At 38.4% G+C, this 23741-nt stretch overlaps 1 long non-coding RNA gene across 1 annotated transcript; it reads right to left on the reverse strand.

The window, feature by feature from the left end:
- Positions 1-331: 331 nt before the first annotated feature.
- On the reverse strand, positions 332-23290 carry LOC139828007 (uncharacterized). Its single transcript, XR_011739167.1, has 4 exons — positions 23172-23290; positions 5778-5948; positions 2431-2503; positions 332-439 (listed from the first exon to the last, which is right to left on the reverse strand). It is a non-coding gene; the product is annotated as an uncharacterized lncRNA (long non-coding RNA).
- Positions 23291-23741: the final 451 nt, after the last annotated feature.

Below are 23741 nucleotides of genomic sequence, written 5' to 3' on the forward strand. Positions count from 1 at the left end.
GATTTAATTTCAACTGTTCCCAAATAGGACTGGAGGGAGCCACGTGTGCAATCTAGTTCATCTTCCTACCATGTTAGCCAGCCAGGCAGCAAAATTTTAGTTCGGATCTCCACAACTGCTCCACAAACTTCCATATGCTTCCACATGCCTCATCTCTATCAGCTCCTGCCAGTAGTGTTGCATAGCTGCTTAGCTTGGATTTGCAGAGAACAATCAGATATGTCTACATACTTATTCACAAGCTATAGATAGAAATTTGGTTTACAGTCCTATATATTTCATCATCATACTTCCCCCTCCTCTCCCCCCCCCACTCTTTCCTTACCTTTTGCTTTTCAAATGCATTTTACATTTGGGAAATACAAAGATCGAGTGGCTTGTAGTGTAAAGCTTGGCTTTTAAGCTTTCAACCTGGGTTCCTTTCCATTGCCTCAATTATCTGCAAATGTGCAAAATGGAAAGTATGATTTATACAAGCTAACTGCTCTATTTATTTAAGTCTGGTTCACTTCAGGATAAGTGGTGCAGTCAGATGTGAAGCAAGCAAGCAGATAAGTCTTGACCTGAAGCTAGATGGCTACCTATTCAGACACCTGTGCAGTGTAATACCAATATCTGAAAAATCACAGCCTCATGTCTACAAGCTCAAAAAGCAACCAAGCATATTAAAAGTTGTGTGAAATCTTAAATTTTTAAGTGAAACAAAGTAAAAAGTGCATTCTGTATGGCACTTTTACAGTTGTTTGATGCCTGAAAACACATCAGATGTTCAAAATTTAAAAACAATAAGCTGTATCTGTAAGATTCATATTTCTATAGCGGAGAAACATTTAATTTATGGACAATACAGGAAAATGAGGTGCAAATGAAACATCTAATAGTGCAAGTCTTTATGTAAAGTAATCTATTCATGGACAAGGATTTCACCGGATATTCATCTTATATATTAATATTTCCAATTGTAGGTTATCTAGGCATTAGTTATAAGTATTTTTTAATTATTAACCAATCAAATGCTCTTATACTCGGGAAAGGTATAATATGCAACCCTGTTTTTTCCAATATCATTTTCTCAAGAGTTTATAGGCAGATTTTTGTCATTTCAGAAGTATGAAATTTTTTCTTTCCCACTCATTTCTCTTCCCCACCTGTCAGATTTACCAATTCCATCTGGAATCTGAAAAAAGCAAGCTGTTCATTCCCTCCACTCCTCTTTCTAATGAGGATAGTGCAAACGAAACTAAGCTGACAATTTGGATGATGTAGAAGGAAAGCTGCAGTCCAGCTCATTCTTTCATTAACTGTATTGATACTATAACATGGAAGTGAAAAAAAAAAAATGTCCTTGACATTAAAGTGAGTGTATTTGATGCCATAGCATTCAAAGATGTAGTTTCAGAGTAGTAGGACCTCACTCTCTACAATGTTATTTTTCCTGACCATAACCTCTGCAGATTGGTTTATTAGTGGATCTCATTTTACCACATTCTCAAGATGCCTACAAGTAACGAACCAGCATGTATTGCTTTGTCTATATCAAGAAGCAAAGGCCTCTATACAGCTTTAACAACAATGCAAGACTACTTTATGAGACCAGAATGTCTGTTTTCCAGGAAAAATATACCCTTCTTCATTTGTCCTTATAGCATTGTGGGAACATTCATCTGACTATTGAGTTCTGCTGTGAGTAGAATTACTGTATTCAGTATTTAACTGTGAAAAAAAAAATATATATATATATATGTATGATTTATGAAATCACAAAATAAATAGGAAAGAAAAGATGACTGTCATCCTAAATGACAAGCTGATAGCAGCTAGGCTCTTTTGGGAAACTGCCAAACATCAGTTACCTCCCACATACGTGACTGCAGTTATAACATTAAAAACAGACATTAAATTATGTAAATATAACCAATTTTCTGAGATACAACAAGTATTAACAGTTTCACATTCATTCATTTAAAAGCATATTGGAGAAATAAATTCAATCTGCACTGACATCTGTTATTTTACAGTTTTTCAGTTAATGTATTACAGCTAAAAAGTGGATTCTTTTTCCTTTCTGAAAACTACTGAAAACCATAAATATTCTTTTATTTATTAGAAAAAGCAATAGAAAAAGTTTTTACAGATGTGAAATAAGAGATAAGTAGAGGATACTATCTTTACTGTGTTTGGTGTATATTTGTGGGCAGAGGTGGTTTTACATATTATAAACACGGAGAAGCAGGTAAGAGACATAACTGGAATTGTAATAGGATATTACTTCACTCATATTGGTAAAAAATAAAAAAAGCATTAACATACATTTTATTTTTCCATGTTCTTGTCGTATGAATTAAAGGATGTGGAAGGAATTCATATGACTTCGTTAAATGACAGCTGTGCTGCTCTATCCCTGAATACTGCACTAGCATTTAAACTCACCAGGGGGAACAATGCCACCTTCTGAACCACCATACTGACTTTCAACACCTGTCTCTCCGATTGGGTGTTTCCCCTGAAAAAAAAAAAAAAAAAAAAAGGTAATTTCATTCTTTTTCATGGTCTGCCAAGATTCCTATGTTGGGCTGTAAAATGGAAGCTTTTTCCACTTCAAGTTGCCAAAGATAAAAATTCCTTTTAAAAATTATTCATATAGGAAATGAAGATTTTCCACTTTAGAAAAATGGGAAAAATAAATAAACAAACCTCCAGGTAAAATAGAAAAAAAAAAAAAGAACCCTTTTTTGTTTTTTCTAGCAGTGGAAGTTTTTTCCCTATCTATTTTTGTTTAGTTTTCTCCTTCTTCTGGGGAAAAATGTGTACCTGTGTATGCAGACAAGCTTGGATGCAATTTACTTTTATTTTTAAAAAACTCACAAAATGTTGTATGCAGAGTTTAATTTTTAAGTCTATTTTCTCAGTCTATTTCGTATACAGAAGGTATGTGAACCAGCAGGAATCTTAAACAAATTGTATTTTATCTTCTCATGTCACGTCAGCTCCCGGTATCAGTGGATATGAACAACTTTCAGTTACACATACTTCAATCTTCTCTTCCATAAACAAGGATTAACACATTATTAACTAACTTGGAATAATCATTAAGTAGTAATCTAGTAACTAATCAGTTGTAAATTGCTGATGCTTGCTATTAGTTCCCTGAAGATTTCTTCCATAGTATATAGCTTATTACACAGACAAAAATAATTCATAAAAAGGACACTTTAATAAATTATTTGGCATTAGTTTCAATATAAGTGCCATTCCCTTCTTGGGTCCTATGGCAATTAACACTTGCGAAAGGCAACAATAGACTTATAGACTAAATCAGGTCCTCAAGGTACTTTCTTTGGTTTTATTGAATGTCCCAGCCCCATTAGGGGATTAAAATTGATTTGTTCAGACAAAGAAAATATTCTAATATTCCGTATAATTTAAGGGCTCAGTTCATCAGTTGAACACCTTTGTCATATGAAAAATAACATTTTTCAGCTCACATCTTGTTAGCATAGGTGATAGTAAACGATAAAAAGCAAAAGAAACAACTATTTACAAACTCTAATGTTAGATATTTATTATAAATGCATATTATTTATTTAATATTTTGGATTCTTCTATCCAAGAAAATAATTTTACTTCAGAAATATTGAAATAAAAATCTGATTTACTGTAGATATTAATAACATTAATTAATAAATATTTATACTTTCATTCCAAGAGGCATTATAAATTTAAATGTAGCTTGTGCAATTTTAAATACAATTTTCTAACTAATCTTCATTCCTTGTATACAAATAAATGTTCTTCTTTAATTAAAATATAAAGCTCATTCTAAAATCTTTTTCACTCATATTTTTTTCTACTTAAAATTCAAGCCTTATTTTCTCTAGTTGCAATTCATCCCTGTAAGATTAATCCAAATTTATCTGTGTTTTGCAAAATGCTTGGACAAATGTTTAGAATCTAGTGAAGCTTAATATTATGGATAGTTTTTCCATTCTGGCCCCACCTTTTCTCTTAATCAGAAAAATTTGTGTCAGTTCAAGGAATCCTGTAATTTCACTTACTTTTGCATAGCTGCCAGGGGAACAGGCTTTTATTATTCCAACCCAAAAAGAAATGCTGGATTTGATGTAAAATTTCAAAGCCATTATTTTTTTTTTGTGAGAGCAGGATGAATTGGCAAAGGGCCATACACCCAATTTACTCTCTTTCCTATGCATTCAACCACCTTTTCATCTGATCAAGCGGTGGACAGGGCAGACACAGCTGAGAAGGTGTATCATGAAGGCTGGATCCTGCATGGCTGGAGGATGGGATCTCCTAGGAGGAATGGAAAGAACTGGGTTCTTTCAGCCTGGGGAAGAGAAAGTCCCCAGGGAGGCCTAACTGCTGCCTATTAAGCCCTGATGGGAGGATGGAGAGAAGATGTAGTCAGACTCTTCTTGGAGGTGCACAGCAATGAGGTGAGATGGAACAGGCACAGACTGGAACATGGAAACTACAGCTAGATATAAAGCAACTTTTTTACTGAGAGGAAAAGGCTCACCACAGAATTTGTGGACTCACGAGTCCTCAAGGTGTTCAGGAACTGACTGGAGTCGGTGTGATGAAGCCTGGTAAAATTAGACCTGCTCTGAGCAAGGGCTTGGGATGGATGCTAATGGAGGTGCCTTTTAGCTTAAATTATTCTGTGATTCAATGTGAGAAATGGCTAAATGACAGCAGTCAGGCAAACAGGGTGGATGGGTGAATTCCTGGCTGGCAAGGAAACATCTGGATGAACAGGTCTCTTGTTCTGATATCAGTATGTAAGTGCCCATTACAACATCTAGCCGTCGCTCATAACAAATATTAGCATTTATAAGCCCTGAAAGAACTAAAATATACATGAATCAGAGACAATTTCATGAAGTTATCATTATTACTTCTATTAAAATGTGATTAATAGGAAATTATCAGGGCTTTAATTTTCCACAGTAAGAAAGACAATTCCTGTGATAGATTGGAAATTCTGTTTGCAAGTCTTAGATACTTGTTTCTGTTGTGGGGTTTTTTTGTTTGTTGGTTTGTTTTTTGTTTGATTTTTGTTGTTGTTGTTGTTTGTTTGTTTTGTTTTGTTTTTTTCTTTAATTGCAAACACCAAATTGCCTATATCCTACCCTGAAGATTACCCCTTCTCTGCTTTAGCTCACACATGCCCAAGCACTTTTATTCTCTATCTATTGAAGCTTCAAATCAGTAAAATCTGTATTCCAGCTGATATGGCTGTCTCTAAAACCAGAGACTAGTTAATCGCCAGAATTACCTCAGAGGAGTTTGTAAAGAGATGGGTGTCAGTCTCCTTTCCCAAGTAACAAGTGATAGAATGAGACTAAATGGTCTGAAGTTGTGCCAGGGGAGGTTTAGAATGGATATTAGGAAGAATTTATTCACTGAAAGGCTTGTCAAGCAGTGGAACAGGCTGCCCAGGGAAGTGGCTGAATCACCGTCCCTGGAGGTGTTTTAAAGACATGTAGATGTGGTGCTTTGGGACATGGTTTAGTGGTGGGTTTGTCAGTGCTGTGTTAATGGTTGGACTTGATCATCTTAAAGGTCTTTTCCAGCCAAAATCATTCTATGATTCTATGACTCCTAAGGGGCCAAACTGCAACTATCCTTGTATAGATGTTAACGGAAAAGAGGAAAGAACAGCAGACTCAGTCTTAGGAATTATAGACTTGAAATGTGAGCATGTTAAAACGTGGTGCTCTACTGCCAGAAAGAACAGATATCATTCTCTCTCTTACCTTCATATATTATCAGAGAATAAGCTGCAAAGGGAGAAGCATACCACTCTTCTTAAAGGACTATGTTGCATCTTTGAATGTGTTTTCCTCTCAATATGTGCATGGCCATTGTCCTATGTGGGAGGCCTTGTGCTTAGTTCAGTTAGAAGATATTTTGATTTTAGCCTCAGCCTGAAAGATACGGAAAGAAGATTCCAATAGTACAGAAGCACAGTTTCATATTTTGAAGTATCTTGAAAATAGTTTCATTTCTGTTAAAACACGCTCTTAAAATACAAGCTCTATAAAAAGCAGAATAGTATGTCCTGTATGACTTCTCAAGAATAGAAAACTGAAGCTAAGCTTTTGTTTGAAATATTCTTTTAAAACTCCTAAAGAGCCTCAACCATTCTACTAATAGTAAAACCAGACTTAAAGAAGCACCTCAGCTCCAGGAAGCCCCATGGCAAATGGCAGCATTCTTCATACAATAGAATGAACTAAAATGTGCTTAGCCTGGACTGACCCATATTTCAGTATAGGAGGCCTAAGATAACACCTCATTTATTCCTTTTCTCTGTATGACCAAGTGTACATCCTAGCCCAGGACCATAGAAGTCCCACAAAATTGTACTGTCCTTTACTTTTATGTAGGAGAGGGCAGAGGACTACAGGGGAGACCTCAAACACTCCTTTGCATATTTTGCCCAGTTTTCCAAATATAAATTTGATGATATTTGGAGAACTCTGATGTACGCCAATTGTTCATATGCCATTTTCTGGCCTGTGAAGTTCCACATTATACCTTGTTTTCCAACACACACAACAGCAAGGATCTCAAATCAGTTTTAGTGTGGAACTCTAACCAGTTCCTAGTTCTGTTCTCATGTGCAATAGACAAGATCCAGCTATGGTGAAGTTCAATAGTATCTTTATGTTTTTTCAATGCCACAGAAAATCTGAGCATACATCTGTAATAGTTTATATTTTCTTGTGATATACTTGGTTTCTATTCTTCATAGAAGGTTTTAGTCAATAAAGGAGATGATCAACAGTAAGAAATTGCTGACTGAAGAGAAAATATTTCCCTTCCTAAAGGAAGCTTTATGCCAGACATAAGTAGCAGAAGAAAAAAGTGAAGGTTTCAGTTAAATAATTTTATAGATTGTGCATTTGGCTGTAGGAATCATATTTTGCTATTGGAGTTGGCACTGTTAGAAAGAAGAATCTCCTACAGAAAATGTTATGAACGAAGAGAGGAAAAGGAAAAGACAAACTATTTGTTCCTAGACAGAAAAAGTGACCTGTATTTGGCAGCTACGCAGAGTACAAATTGGCTTCATGATAGATTCTTTGAGCTTCTGCAACTGCCAGAAGATTGTTGCCTACTCAACAATCCAGTAGGAGCTACCAGAAAGCAAACTTTAATTTTCATTTGATACATAACTGTCAAAGAAGTTTCACTATAGCTTATTACTCACAACACTGGATTCTGAACTGATATATAAAAGGTAAGTAAATATCATGACCGATGGGATGCCTGGGTTCAATTGCTGACCAGGCTAGGTAACCTGCTTATAGCTGAGGAGGTTGAAAGATGATCTTAAATCCTAAAGTATCATTGAATAAATGAAAATCGTGCAATTCAGGATAAATTGCAAGAGATAAACATGTAACAGCAGAGTAAAAAAAAATTAGAAGTATGTTTATTGTAGCTTATCCTTTCTGATCTTTACTGGATGTTTGTCTGTGCTACTTGCTTAGGGGCCAATATTTACTTGCTGGGGCCAATATTATTCAATATATTCATTAACGATTTAGACGAGGGAATTGAGTGTACTATCAGCAAGTTTACTGATGACACTAAGCTGGGAGGAGTGGCTGACACGCCAGAAGGCTGTGCTGCCATCCAGCGGGACCTGGACAGGCTGGAGAGTTGGGCGGGGGATAACCTGATGGAATTTAACAAGGGAAAGTGTAGAGTCCTGCATCTGGGCAGGAACAACCCCAGGTTCCAGTATAGGTTGGGGAATGACCTATTAGAGAGCAGTGTAGGGGAAAGGGACCTGGGGGTCCTGGTGGACAACAGGATGACCATGAGCCAGCACTGTGCCCTTATGGCCAGGAAGGCTAATGGCATCCTTGGGTGTATTACAAGGGGGGTGGTCAGTAGATCGAGAGAGGTCCTCCTTCCCCTCTACTCCGCCCTGGTGAGACCCCATCTGGAATATTGTGTCCAGTTCTGGGCCCCTCAGTTCAAGAAGGACAGGGAACTGCTGGAGAGGGTCCAGCGTAGGGCAACAAAGATGATTAAGGGAGTGGAGCACCTCCCTTATGAAGAAAGGCTGAGGGAGCTGGGTCTCTTTAGTTTGGAGGAGACTGAGGGGTGACCTTATTAATGTTTATAAATATATAAAGGGTGAGTGCCACGAGGATGGAGTCAGGCTCTTCTCAGTGGCAAACAATGATAGGACAAGGAGTAATGGGATCAAGCTGGAACACAAGAGGTTCCACTTAAATTTGAGAAAGAACTTCTTCTCAGTGAGGGTAACAGAGCACTGGAACAGGCTGCCCAGGGAGGTTGTGGAGTCTCCTTCCCTGGAGACATTCAAAGCCCGCCTGGACACATTCCTGTGCGACCTCACCTAGGCGTTCCTGCTCCAGCAGGGGGATTGGACTAGATGATCTTTTGAGGTCCCTTCCAATCCCAAACATACTGTGATACTGTGATACTGTGATAATCCTGCTACAAATAAATACTGCTAATAAAAAGTCAGCCTGCCAATTATTTTAGAAAATATTTGAACCAGCAGAGTAAGCTCATACCACAGTCTGAGTCTGGCGATTCTCAAATGGGAATTTCTCAGCAGCCATTTCAGCAGTTATGGGTCACCTCTTCCACCTAAAGAGGTCCTAGTCATTCCTTACCTATGTGCTCCCTACGTTTGAGGCTCAGTTGCATCAGCAAATTTTTCATGTGTCAAAGTAGCAAATCAGATGCAGGATTTAAACTGACAGAAAATGATTCCTCCCTCTCTCTTCCTCCTTTCCATTTTTATCTGCTCAGCTGTCTGACCCAGTTCGCTGTATAAAGACACACAATCATTTGCACTGATGTAAGGAATGAGAGGATTAATTAATTAATTAATTAAGACCAAGGGGCATCCCATCTCCCTAGGGTGAAATCGGTGTGCTCAGCTCACTCTTTGGAATGCCTGTACACCAATGCACGCTGCATGGGGAATTAGCAGGAGGAGTTAGAAACCTGTGTTGGGTCAGGTGATTATGATCTGGTGGCAATTACAGAGACATGGTAGGACAGCAGTTGAAGCAGTAAAGGTGGAGTGCTGCCTTGGTTGCAGCCGCCATGAAATGGTGGAGTTCAGGATCTCATTTGGCAGGATCAGAATACCAAGCAGAATCGCAACCCTGGACTTCAGTAGGGCCAACATTGGCCTTTTCAAACAATTGCTGGGGGAAATCTCATGGGCAAGGGTACTTGAAGGTAAAAGGCCCCAAGATAGTTGGTTAGCATTCAGGGACTGCTTCTACCAAGCTCAACATCAGAGCATCCCAACACGTAGGAAGTCAAGGAAAGGAGCCAGGAGACCTGTGTGGTTAAACAGGGAACTGCTGGGCAAGCTCAAGTGGAAGATGAGAGTTTACAGATCATGGAAGGAGGGGCTGGCCACTTGGGAAGAATATAAGGATGTTGTTAGAGGATGTAGGCAGGCAACTAGAAAGCTAAGGCCTCCTTAGAAGTAAACCTTGCGAGAGGGGTCAAGGACAATAGAAAGAGCTTATTCAAATACATGGCAGATAAAACTAACACCAGAAGCAATGTAGGCCCACTGATGAATGAAGTGGGTGCCCTGGTGACAGAAAGTACAGAGAAGGCAGAGTTACTGAATGCCTTCTTTCTCTCTGTCTACTCTGCCGGAGGCTGTCCTGAGGAGCCCCGTACTCCTGAGGCCCCAGAGGAAGTCAGGACAATGGAGGAGTCTGCCTTGGCTGATGAGGACTGGGTTAGGGAGCAATTAAGCAATCTAGATATCCATAAATCCATGGATCCAGGTGGGATGCACCCACAGATGCTGAGGGAGCTGCCTGAGGTCATTGCTAGGCCACTCTCCATCATCTTTGCTAAGTTGTGGGAAACGGGAGAGATGCCTGAGGACTGGAGGAAAGCAAAAGTCACTCCAGTTTTCAAAAAGGGCAAGAAGGAGGACCCAGGTAGGTATAGACCGGTCAGCCTCACCTCCATCCTTGGAAAATTGATGGAACAAGTTATCCTTTGTGCCGTCTCAAGGCATATCAAGGATAAGAGGGTCATTAGGGGCAGTCAGCACGGCTTCACCAAGGGAAAGTTGTGCTTAACCAACCTCATTACATTTTATGAGGACATAACGAGTTGCATAGATGATGGCAAAGAAGTGGATGCGGTCTATCTTGATTTCAGTAAAGCATTTGACAGTCTCCCACAACATCCTCACTGCTAAACTGAGGGAGAGTGGTCTGAATGATCAGGTAGCGAGGTGGACTATGAACTGGCTGAAGGAAAGAAGCCAGAGAGTTGTGGTCAATGGGGCAGAATCCAGTTGGAGGCCTGTATCTAGTGGAGTGCGTCAAGGGTTGGTACTGGGACCAGTACTATTCAATATATTTATCAACGACTTGGATGAGGGAATAGAGTGCACTGTCAGCAAGCTGGCTGATGACACCAAACTGGGAGGAGTGACTGACACACCAGAAGGCTGTGCTGCCACCCAGTGAGACCTTGACAGTATGGAGAGTTGGGCAGGGAAAAATTTAATGAAATATAACAAGGGAAAGTGTAGAGTATTGCATCTGGGTAGGAACAACCCCAGGTTCCAGTATAAGTTAGGGGATGACCTATTAGAGAGCAGCATAGCCGAAGGGAACCTGGGGGTCCTAGTGGACAGCAGGATGACCATGAGCCAGCACTGTGCCCTTGTGGTCAGGAAGGCCAATGGCATCCTAGGGTGTATTAGAAGGGGGGTGGTTAGTAGGTTGAGAGAGGTTGTCCTACCCCTCTCCTCTGCCCTGGTGAGACTACATCTGGAATATTATGTCCAGTTCTGGGCCCCTCAGTTCAAGAAGGACAGGGAACTGCTGGAGAGAGTCCAGCGCAGAGCCACGAAGATGATTAAGGGAGTGGAGCATCTCCCTTACGAGGAAAGGCTGAGGGAGCTGGGTCTCTTTAGCTTGGAGAAGAGGAGACTGAGGGGTGACCTCATTAATGTTTACAAATATGTAAAGGGTGAGTGTCACGAGGATGGAGCCAAGTTCTTCTCAGTGACAACCAATGATAGGACAAGGAGCGATAGATACAAACTGGAACACAGGACGTTCCACTTAAGTATGAAAAGAAACTTCTTCACAGTGAGGGTGACAGAACACTGGAACAGGCTGCCCAGGGGGGTTGTGGAGTATCCTACTCTGGAGACGTTCAAAACCCACCTGGACACCTTCCTGTGTAGCCTCATCTAAGTGTTCCTGCTCCGGCAGGTGGATTGGACTGGATGATCTTTTGAGGCCCATTGCAATCCCTAACATTCTGTGATTCTGTGAATAAAGATATGAGCACATTTTTCATGGTGACCAGGAATGCTTTTTCCAATATCTGTGCTACTTTATGCTTGCTGTGATTCTCGAATAATCTAGGTGACTAATAAATTTGATCTAAAATTTAATAAGTGCTTTGGCTTTGTGCTTATGTACATATTCAGGGATATTTTGATCAAAAGAAGTCATAGAATAAACAAAGTGCTTACATATTATTGATAATTGTAACTAGCATATCTTTTAATATACAAATAACTTCAGGGAAAAATACATGACCCATAATTTGTCCTATTTTGCAATAGCAACAAATTTCTTCTTACTTGTAGGGCTTTTATTCTCTTGTTTGAAAAAGTCCTTCTTTTCTGTCTGACATTATCTGCTGAACCTCCTCAGAGAATAAATTCTGGAGATACATCTCTTACTCATCTTTTCAGGCATGCACCCTTCTCAATTTCTGCTCTGTCACTACCCTTATTTCACTTAAAATCTTGAATGGCTTGAATTTAAGCTTCAGAAACGTTTTATTCTGTGTAACACATCTTAATTCAGGCAAAGTCATAACTCCTTCCCCAAAAAAAACAAGCAAAAAAAAAAAAAAAATTAAAACAACTGTGGAAGTTTGAATCTAGCATTGCCAATCCCAAAGCTTTCTAAAGCTACTAAGTTGGCTTACAAATCAGTTTGTGTTCCAGATGGGGTTCCGTCTTTGTTCCTTCTTCTGTTTAGCTTTTATGGGGTCATGCTCTCAACTTTTTCAGTGAAGCAATGAGAATAAGAAACCTGAGGTTCCAAGGTAACTTACATGCTAAGTGCTAGAGAGTTTAAAAAACCCCCAAATCCTGCTAGATAATATAGATATCAAGGTAAGAAAAAATCCTGTAACTTTACTAACATATTGCTACTATTACATCTGGAAAAACACTATAAAAATTGCTGGTAAACAGCACAATAAATAGAAAATTTCAGATGCCATCTGGTCTATAGCTTAACAGTTCTGCCTTTTCAGTAACTCTATTTACAGCACTGCAGTGTCTGTTTACTGCTGTTACAGCTTTGCACCTGAATTTGGAAGTGCAGTTTAATTTATGAAGCTCCTTAAAGTTTGATCAAGTCTGGAATAATACCACCCTGGAATGGGGAAAAATAAAAGCATCACTAAGATGAAGGTCATGTGATAGAGAACAAATTACCGGAATATATGGAATAATCGCAAGACGAGTTAGTAGCATTACAGAAGAAGGATTCTCTCTTTGAACTGAGTTGCTTTCCATTTTCCACAGCTCATATTCAGAGTGAAGGAGTAAAGTTGAGCATGGGAAAAGTGGGGCGGAAAGGTGTTGTTTTAATATTTGTTATTGTTTCTCACTATCTATCTATTTCTCACTACTATCTATTTTAATGGGAAATAAATTTAATTAATTTTGGCCAAGTCAGTCATTGGTAAGTGATGTCCCTGTTTTTATCTCAGATCACAATCTTTCTGATCCTATCCTAGCAGTCTAGGAGGCTCCTGGAGTATATGGAAGACAACTTCCTGACACAGCTGTCAGTGAGCCAACTAGGGAAGGTGCCTGCTGGACCTGTTGCTCACAAAGAAGGATGTGTGGGTGATATGATGGTTGAAGTCCATCCTGGGCATAGTGATCATAAAATGATTGAGTTTTCTATTCTTGGAGAAGTAAGAAGGGGGTTAGCAGAACTGCTGCCTTGGACTTGTGAAGGGCAGTCTTTGGCCTGTTTAGGAGTCTGGTTGACAGGATACCTTGGGAGGCAGTCATGAAGAATAAAGGAGTCCAGGAAGGCTGGTTGCTCTTCAAGAAGGCACAGAAACAGGCCATCCTCATGTGCTGAAGGATGAGCCAATGGGGAAGAAGACCAGCCTGGCTGAACAGAGACCTTTGGCTTAAACTCAGGAAAAAAAGAGAGGTCATGACCTTTGGAAGAAGAGGTAGGCAACTTGCAAGGACTACAGGGATGGTGTGCCGTTATGCAGGGAGAAAATTAAAAGGGCCGAAGCCCAACTAGAGCTGAATCTGGCTACTACTATAAAAGAGAACAAAAATGTTTCTATAAACACACTAGCAACAAAAAGAGGACTAAGGAGAATCTCCATCCTTTATTGGATGTGGAGGGAAACATATTGATGAAGGGTGAGGAAAAAGCTCAGGTACTTAACATTTTCTTTGCCTTAGTATTTAAAAGTAAAACCAGTTGTTCTCTAGGTAGCCAGATACCTGAGCTGAAAGACAGGGATGAGGAACAGAATAAAGCCCACATAATCCAAGTGGAAATGGTCAGCAAAATGCTACACCACCTAGGCACATACAAGTCTATGGGGCCAATGGGGTCCACCCAAGGGTAATGATGGAGCTGGTGGGGTTACTCAACAAGCCACTTTCAATTATTTATCAACAGTCCTGGCTAACCAGGGAGGTCCCAGTTGACTGCAAGTTGGCAAATGTGACACCCGTCTACAAGAAGGGCCAGAAGGAGGACCCAGAAAATTACAGGCCTATCAGTCTGACCTTGGTGCTGATGAAAGTTATGTAGCAGATCATCTTTAGTGCCATCATGCAGCACATACAGGACAACCAAGAGATTGGGCCAGGCTATGAAAGGCAAGTCCTGCCTGACTAAACTGATATCCTCCTATGACAAGCTGACCTGCCTAGTCGATGAGGGAAAGGCTGTGGTGGTTGTCTACCCGGACTTGAGTAAGGATTTTGACACCATTTCCCACAGAATTCTCCTGGAGAAACTGCTTGCTCATGGCTTGGATGACCATAGTCTTTACTGAGTAAAACATTGTCTGGATGGCCAGGCTCTAAAAGTTACGGTGAACAGAGTTAAATCCAGTTGGTGACTGGTCACAAGTAGTGTTCTCCAGGGCTCAGTATTGAAGCTAGTTCTGTTCAGTATCTTTATCAATTATATGGATGAGGGGATTGAGTGCAGATGACACCAAGTTGTGTAGGAGTGTTTATCTGCTGGAGGGTGGGAATGCTCTACAGAGGAATCTGGACTGGCTGGATTGATGGGCTGAGGTCAACTGTATAAGGTTGAACAAGATCATATGCTGGGTCCTGCACTTGGGTCACAACAACCCTGTGCAACACTACAGGCTAGAGCTGCCCAGTGGAAAAGGGCCTGGGGATGTTCATCAACAGCTGTCTGAATATGAGCCAGCAGTGTGCTCATGTGGCCAGAAAGACTGACAGCATCCTAGCTTGCATCAGAAACAGTCTGGCTAGCAGAACCAGGGAAGTGATCATCCTCCTGTACTCGACACTGGTGAGGCTGCACCTCAAATACTGTGCTTAGTTTTGGGCCCCTCACTACAAAAAAAAAAGCATTGAGGTGCTGGATCGAGTTCAGAGGAGGGCAATGAAGCTGGTGAAAGGTCTGGAGCACATGTCTTATGAGGACCGGCTGAGGGAAATGGGGTTAAGTCTGGAGAAAAGGAGGTTGAGAGAAGACCTCGTTGCTCCCTACAACTACCTGAAAGAAGGCTGTAGAGAGGTGGATTTGTTCTCTTCTCCCAAGTAAGAAGTGATAGGATGGGAGGAACTGGCCTCAAGATGGGCGAGAGGAGGTTTAGATTGGATAGTTGGAAAAATTTATTCACCAAAAGGGTTGTCAGGTTTTGGAACAGGCTGCCCAGTGAAGTGTTTGAGTCACCATCACTGGAAATATTTAAAAGACATGTAGATGTGGTGCTTAGGGGCATGGTTTAGTGGTGAACTTGTCAGTGCTAGGTTAATGGTTGGACCTGATGATCTTAGAGGTCTTTTCCAGTCAAAATTATTCTATGATTCTATTTTCTCTCCCTCTCCTGCTGCGCAGGGGGAGTGAGCAAGCAGCTAAGTGTGAGTTTGGCCCTTAGCCAGCGTTAACCCACTACAGTAAAATGGATTAAACACATGTTTTTCAACTTTTCTAACAGTTCTGCTTGTGGACACCATCTGACTCATCACAGTTCCTTACAAAACTCTTTAACAAATGTATCAGAGCTTTAGCAATGAAACTCCAGGTTGTTGTACAGCTTCATTACAATTTTCCCTAGAGTATTTGTTGATGTATTAAATATGTTGATTAATCAACTGCAATTAGAACTAGAAATAAACATTGATATCCTGAATTTTTCACCACTGTACCCTTCCTTAGAGAATTTCTTTTGTAGAGACAATGGAAAGCTAGTTTTATATATGGAGCTAATGCTGATTGCATATTATAGTGAGAATTCACACATGGTATTATTGCACATACTTCAAATGCACTTCTTCTGCAAACACAAATAAAGGCTTTATTTTAGAGAAATATGTTTGGTTCTGTGCAGAAAATGCTTGAAGAAGAAGATAAGTGAAAGGAAGTTTATATTCTGCTTTGGTGTCTGAACATAGATGCGCTTGAGAAAGAATCTTTCTCTAGGCATTGAATATTGATACTGATTTGAGATATCAGAGGAAAATGATTGTTTATTTGTTGCCTGATTACATAGGTTAGAAATGAGGTTTGTGCATGTAAACAAAGTAAGATTATACTTGGAATCAATTATTGAAGTCTGGGTACTACCTTTTTAAAAAGCATTTTGTTATATGCACGTCTATGACCTATAAGGGAAGAATTGACTTTCATTTTTGAATGAAAAGCTAAGAAGAGAAACAGTACTTGAATTTCTAGAGAAAATTATTCATCTAGACATAGAAGTAGTTGGATTTCTCTTTCTTTTGTCCTTGGCAGAGGGAAGCATGTTGCATAACATAGTACTGGGCATATCTGTTGCATGACACTAACCTAGTCACCTTGTCTCTCTGTGCCCCACTACATAGTGGAATAAAAAGTGTTTTGACATCTATTTCTAAAAAGACCTGTATGAATTAGTTGCTGTTATTAAAAACTTACTCTTACCTTTCATTATGAAAATTGAACTGTGTATTAAAGACAGACTATAGATCTGCCAGCAGGTGATAATGAAATTAAAGATCTATCTTGTTTTTGAACAGAATTCCTGTTTATTCTTATTAATTAAACAAGGCAAGTAACATAGCTACAAAGAAGCAAGGCACTGAGGAAAAATTTTCTTCAACATATTGGAAAGTATACTGCATGATCACTTCTCCTTATTCATGCCTCGTATTTAGGGATGAGATATAGGAATGTTTAATTCTTTAGAGCAATTGTCTAGCAATGAATCAATAAACTAGCTGGTGAGTAAAAGATCAAAGGGAAACCAGATGTAGTGCTTAGCAATTTGCAACAGCATCTCCAGGCACTGTGTTATGCATGCATGAGGGTGGAGTCCTCTGGTTGTTGATTACAGGGGGCAATTAGTAGTTATTGACAGGACACAAGGCCTAGAAGTTGTTGATCACATTTTGCACACATAATTACACCTAAAGTCTAATCACTAGCTATCACATGTGAAGAAATTGCTACATGAGAATCTGTTAAGTGACACAGCTGACCAGTAGCAGCTCCAACTAATAGAAAGCATTAGGATGATAAAGGTTTCAAGAAAGTTCCAAAGACTTCTTTGGGTCCTCATGAAATATTTATCCTGCTGCTTAGATCATCCTGTTTTATCTAATACTCTTCATTCTTAGACCTTATGCAAGAGATTTAATGCAGAATCCTGTATGAACTGTGTAAGTATACAAGCATCCTTCTCTGTGGCCCAGCTGCAGCACTTTAATTTTAATTCATAAAATGTTACAGCATTCTTTTCTATTAAAGGTAGATATAGAGGCTAACGCCAAATTGGGTGGTTCCCTGATGTGAGCTGTAACTGTAGTTTCAGTAACTCATTAGGAAATAGCTCAAGGAAGTTAGAGTAATTTAAAATGTAATTCAAATATTTTTTTTCCACAGGTAGGTCTCTAAAAGAAACAATTTAATCTGTACCAGTTAGTCTTGCTTGTTTATTTAGAAAAGACTTATGCTTTATTTCCTGCAGGTTTGGTTCAGAAATGGACTGGAAATAGTCCAGTATGAGAAACACCACTCCTTTGGTGATGACTTATGAAGAAATTCTTATTGTGGAAAATCTATTATGTCAAATAAAAACATTTCCACTCTGGGTCACACTTCTTGGTAGCACAGACATATTATTATCCAATAAAAATATTTTTAATATTTAGCAATATACTGAAAGCGATATACAGAGAAGTCATTATATTCCATGCTTGTAAATGCTCATTGATGTTCCCATCCTCTAATATGAACTACTTCTGCAATCAAGTCAAGCAAATCCATTTGTGCTCATTAGTTTCACTAATCACCACTAAAATTTGGGGAATGCTGAATGTGTTCAAAATATGAGATGCATATTGAAGTTATTGGTACTATTTTTCAAACAGAAATTAGGAAGCCTGTATAATTGTGCTCCTGGGCAATGTCCAAAACTGGCTCTTAGATAAATATCTACTTAAAGAAATGTCCAAAGAATGGAAAGAAAATCTATTGTCTGAATTGCTACTTAGAATTAAAGCTGCTGGGCATTGGACTTCTGCTAACACTGCAGCTTCTCAATGCAAAATCCTCAGAAAGAGATTAAGTCTGTATTTTTCAGACAAAGAATAGTGTGAAGTTACGTGCTGTGTCTGCAATTGATTGCCTCGTTCCTTTTTCAAAAAAGTAATATTCAAAGATACCTTTCCAGTCTCCGAGAAACTCTGTTGGAAGGAAATCTGCAACTGTAACCACATTTACAATTCTTTAAATTAGGTTATTTTCCCACATCCTTCTCTAGTTTCTCTTTACTCTTGTGAGTAAAGAGAAATTTTACTGGGGTTTCTTCTTTCTGGGGTTTCTAAAGAATAACAATGAAAAGTCAGTGCTCAGAAGGTATCTGAATGATATTTAAAGGTTTAACTGTTTAAATACCCAGGCTCCCATCGTGCTTGTGATTGTCTGCAGATGCTGAGGATAAGTTCTTCAGTTTTCTAGTTTTTCACTACAAAATGCTTCAGAGTGGAAGAAAATTGCCTCTACTTAAATCAGAGCTGACAAAGACGCACAGCAAAGTAAAAACCTGATGGCTATTACATCCAGCTCTCTCCCAGAACGTTTTCCACTCACACCAAAACATAACTCTAGACATCTGAAAAATCACCAGTCTCTCACATTTTCCTCACTTTCCCTTCCACTCCGTAGGTTTACTTGTCCTTACTTTTTATTTAACTGAATGTTGTTGTTTTGTTTTGTTTTCCCCAACTCCTGTGTAAAACTTAAACTAAGAAGCTGATTCTGTTAATGATTTGAAATTAAGTCTAACAATTATCAAGAAGTATAAGGAGGTCAGAATTTTAATACTGAATTTTACTGAGGAATAATGGTACATCTAGGAAACTTAATTGGATATTTAAGCACTTGCAGTATGCAAGGTTAATTTAAAGGAGAAATGTTTCACAGAGCTTTTAAATAACAAAATATGTGAAACTACAAATCTTACTATCGCAAATTTATTTGAAAGAGGCACAAATGGTTCTCTTTGCCTTAGAACCCGCTGACAGATGCCCAGTCAGTCCCCAGGCAATGGCTGCCACCACTCTGTCAACTTCGCCCCAGTTTTATTGTTCAGCATGACAACATACGGTATGGAATATCCCTCTGGCCAGTTTGGGTCAGCTGTCCTGGCTGTGTGCTCCCCCACCTTCTTGTGGACCCCTGGCCTCCTTGCTGGCAGGGCAGTATGAGAAGTTGAAAAATCCTTGACTTAGTGTAAGCCCTGCTCAGCAATCACTAAAACAACAGTGTGTTATCAACATTATTCTCATCTGAAATCCAAAACATGGCATCATACCAGCTCCTGGGAAGAAAATTAACCATATCCCAATTGAAACCAGTGCTACAGAATATAAATTTTGTAGGATATAGGCATTCTAGATGCAAAGATTCACTAGATTTTGAGTCAATCTTGGCTTGTATTTCAGTGAGTGAAACTTTTGAAAATGAAAAAGAGGCAAGTTTTCTCTTGAAGCATGTTCAAGTTAAGATAGTACAAATATTGCATAACTGTTTGAACAAACATGAAAAGTCTAATAGCTTGAAAAAAACATTCACACAGCTGATAAATATTACCCACTTTTTTTCTTTCTGTTTTCCCTCACTGTTTTACTCAAAGTGTCTTTTCAGAAATAAGAGCCCTGTCTGGTACAAGCATTAACTATGGAGAAGAAACAGGCAGTAACTCCACATATGTGAAGGTTTAAATTGAAGCAGATGTTTACAACATTTGTAGCATTAAGGCCTTTATAATGTCTGATTCTCTGCCTATTCTGGTTGTACTTGACAATGTACCGCCATTTCAAAAAAAAAAAAAAAGTTTTTTAATATCAGATACGGTAAGTTTGCAGCTTACAGGCACACTGTTGTACCTGCCCAAGGCCTGCTAGAATTTAGTGGGATTTGTTTCTGAATTATTTAAGAATTAATTCTCTTCAGTCACATTTAAAAATAGTAATGGAATTGAATTAACGATCTACAGAATCATGAATTTACAACTCAGATCTTAAAAGCATTTTCACATACTTCTATATTTAGGAGGAGGGAGCCATATTTTACCCTATAACATTTGTGCAAGAATATTTAAGTGGTGTGGAGGATCATGTGTGCTTCTGAATTGTAATAAATTTCACTTTAGTGATTGCAGGCTTGTAAAGTATATTCTGTTAGTTGGAACCAAAAATATAAGCCATGGTGCTGACATTTTCTGAGACACTCCTTTGCATGGAATGTGACATAAGTGACATCCTGGATTTTTGTCTGGAATTCTGTGAAGTTCTCACATTGCTTTATTTCTGTCTCTTTTATTACAAAATACTTAAAACTCCAATCAATGGTACAAGTTTGCAACCAAGACAATTTTGTCAAAACGTAAAAGTTAATCAAAATGGACACATGTTGTCTTAAAAATCCTAGGAATATAAAGATTAAAATCCTCACTAAGCTGATGAGGTATTCTTTCATACTTAGCAGGATTAGATAATCCTTTGGCTAAAGGAATATAGGTGAGAACTTTGAATGTGAGCATGTCTTCTGAGTGAGATTTAGATGTGTAAACTAAGTCTGACTTTCTAGATAGCTCTTTTATCCAATAAGCAAGCACATAAAAGGAAAGTGATGCCCATTTTCTCCCTTTTCTGGAAATTGTTTTATAAGAAAATAGCCAGATACTCCCACACTAAAGACAGCCCATGTCAAAAAAAAACAATTCAATGATGTGAACTGCAATCTCACACGCTGAACTCAGAGTTTCAGCTGCCTAAGACATCCAAAACATTTCAGAAAAAACCTTAAGTGTTCTTGTGAGGTTTACACATCTGCTCAAAAACATGTTTTTTGGGAATTCCAAACCTAGTAATTTCTTTCCCCATCTTCAGTCTCTGGCAAAATCAGAATCTTAAGTGCTGCTGAAACCAGATATCTGAAAGCAGGAAGGTGGTTGTGAAGTTTGACTGCAAGCTTCAGCTGTAGAAACTTAAAGATAGTGTTAATCCTACACAGCTACAGAAGTTTACAGGATAAACAAGTATATCTCAGCTACTCACTGTCTCATTTCTCATGCCAGATTCTTCAATAGATTATGTCTAATACTCGCTTGACTGGCTAACACAGAAGACTTTTTATCCCAGTCTACATGAAATCAGTCCTTCAGGTTATGATCTGTGTTATCTAACTTTAGCCATCTAGAAAACACCTTCTAGACTAACCAAAATTGTCAATAATCAATTAAGAGAGTCAGGTAACTCCAAGTAATAGTTTATTTCACCTGTCCTAGTCACTCTTTCAGTCTGAGATAACCAACTATTAGATGTGCTCTCCCTCCACTGATAGAGATGAACCCTATAAAATAAAAACTTTTGCAGAAAAGGAACCATATTATTGACTTCTGATACTAGATAGATACTGAGAAAAGCAAATGTGTTTGAGCCTGATTTCACAGAATCACAGAATGCTTGAGGCTGGAAAAGACTTTTGGAAGTCATCTGATCCAACTCCTGCCCTGCTCAAGCAGGTTCATCTATAGCAGGTTGTCTGGGTCTATGTCTAGGAAGTTTTTGAATATTTCCAAAGATAGAGATGATGTATTTAGTTTAATTTTTTAAGTGGTAGATTACTAGATTTATTTTCTCTTCGGAGAATTGGACATAATTCTGTATTTTTATCAACAATATGATCAGGTTTTTCTTCTAAGATGAACATATGCAATTTGAATTGCTATTAGGACTAAGCACATTACCCTTGCAAGGAAAATCTTGTCAAATAATGATAGTGACTTGTTGCAATTGATTGGACTAAATACATTTAAAAATGAGATAAACCAGTCCATGATCTTACAAAATTTTTTGTTGCTTTTCTTATGTAAAGAAATCATTATGAAATCTTCTTTTATATGTTTTTCTTTCTATATATTTTTGGTATATTTTTTGTTTAGAATTATGTGACATATGATTGGAGTTATTTGTGAAGAAAATAGTATTCTTTAAAAACCCCTGTAGTTTAGTCTAATAGAAATAAAGCATAAGAAGTAAAGATGCTGAAAGAACATTAACGTTGTGATGCTGAAAAAAGTATCTAACAGCCTCTTTAAACAGATGCCCTGTTGCAGATTAAGTGCACTGCACGTACTAACTAGTTAGGACTGAAGATCTCTGTGAATATCAGAATAATGCGTGCTGTAATTTACGTGTGAAAATCAGAATAGAACAATTAGATTGCTGTGCCACTTAGTCCCATTCAAATTCAGTCACAAGTATAGTTTTTGATACAATCAAATAAATTAATATAGCTAGCATAACACAATACAATTTTATTATAATATTTTCAAATAAATTTTGTCAAATTCTTCATTTTTTGGAGCCTGAACTTTCCCCTTTTAAGTAGGTTGCAAAACACATTCTCTGAATTCAGTAGAAATAAAAAATTGTGATTACTATCTAACATTTATATAACACTTTGAATCCATTGGGTTTTAATAGCTGGGCATTCACTTTCCTGATTCAAATTCTTCCTGATAAAGAGAGGGTTTGGCAAGCAAGTGACTTACCATTCTGAAGTGGAAAAGTCTTATTCATGGTTCAGAACAGTAGCTTGAACACTGGTCAATATTTTGCATATTAAAAGATATATGTTAGATGTGGGATAGAAAGTTTGTCCAAGACTGCTGCTCCTTCATTATTAGAATGAAAGTTGAGAAACTACTTAATTATATGGTATTTTATTGATCAGTTAGAGGAATTACTTATTTCAGAAGCAATTAGATGCTTTCAAATACAGGGAGACAATGCCAGTTCAGAGTCAATACATTATTAAGTCTCATCAGTACATGAAAGTCCAGCATTACTTTCCCAGCAAATACCTAGGTAAGGTATAGCTTGATGTTTGAAGTGTCACAAAGTGTAAGGAAATAAAGTAGTAGAAAATAATAAAATAACATTGGAATTACGTACTTTTGGAGTAGTCCACAGCACAGATTACAATTAGTTTTCACTGAACTGCTTCACAGAATTAATTATTAGCACATCAACAGCAAAACTATTACTCAGTCTGAGAATAGTTTCTTAATGCCAATGGCTATTTTGTGTTGCTGGGGAAAAAAAAAAAAAAAAAAAGTGTGTAAGAAGAAAATGCACAGATGTAGAGTAATAGAAGTATACATAAAAAAGGCTTTCCCAAATGTTCTGGCCTTGAGCTTGGCTTTTTCATGACCCACCGTTCTGTCAGCACATTGATTTTCAGTCCCCTCACTGTCAACTATTTCACATAAAGTTTCCCACGGATTTGAGCAAATAGAATAATTTAAAACTCATTAATACAATACCATCTTACCTAGGAGAAGGATTAGTCTGCTGTGGGATTCTGATTTTTGTTCAGTCTGTTTCTGCTGCTGTTAGTCCAGCAGTTGTTTCAGTCCTTACTTAGGTTCGCACAGAAGGGCTCTCTTTCTGCATTCAGCCCAGACTAATTGTCAAGCCTAGAAGTGAGTGTGTTTGAACTCAGTGTTTGTGTTCACTCACATTAACAGATCATCCTCTTTACATTGAAGACACAGGTTTTGTCACTTAATTGTTAACAATCATCCAGTGTCCTCCCACAGTTTCCTCCTGGACTCTGTCTAGAACAGACTAGAAGAGGTGACCTCTCTTATCTGCCTTACCTTAATGCATTAGGAATCCACAGCAAACTTTCCACTAGAAAAATTTCTGATCTCATTTACAGAAAGGCAAGTAAGATACTAAAAAAAATTAACAGCTGATATGGATAGATTCCAGCATCTTCAGACCAATTTGAAGGGGTTGTTTTAATGAGAATGGCTGAATTCTGCACTGTACAGCAGGCTACTTACCTCAAAGTCCTTACAGTGTGGCAAACTTGAGCAGCTTGTTATTACTTAAGGTT

The sequence above is a fragment of the Patagioenas fasciata genome, chromosome 5, assembly GCF_037038585.1.
Source record: "Patagioenas fasciata isolate bPatFas1 chromosome 5, bPatFas1.hap1, whole genome shotgun sequence".
In the NCBI taxonomy this organism is placed as follows: Eukaryota; Metazoa; Chordata; class Aves; order Columbiformes; family Columbidae; genus Patagioenas; species Patagioenas fasciata.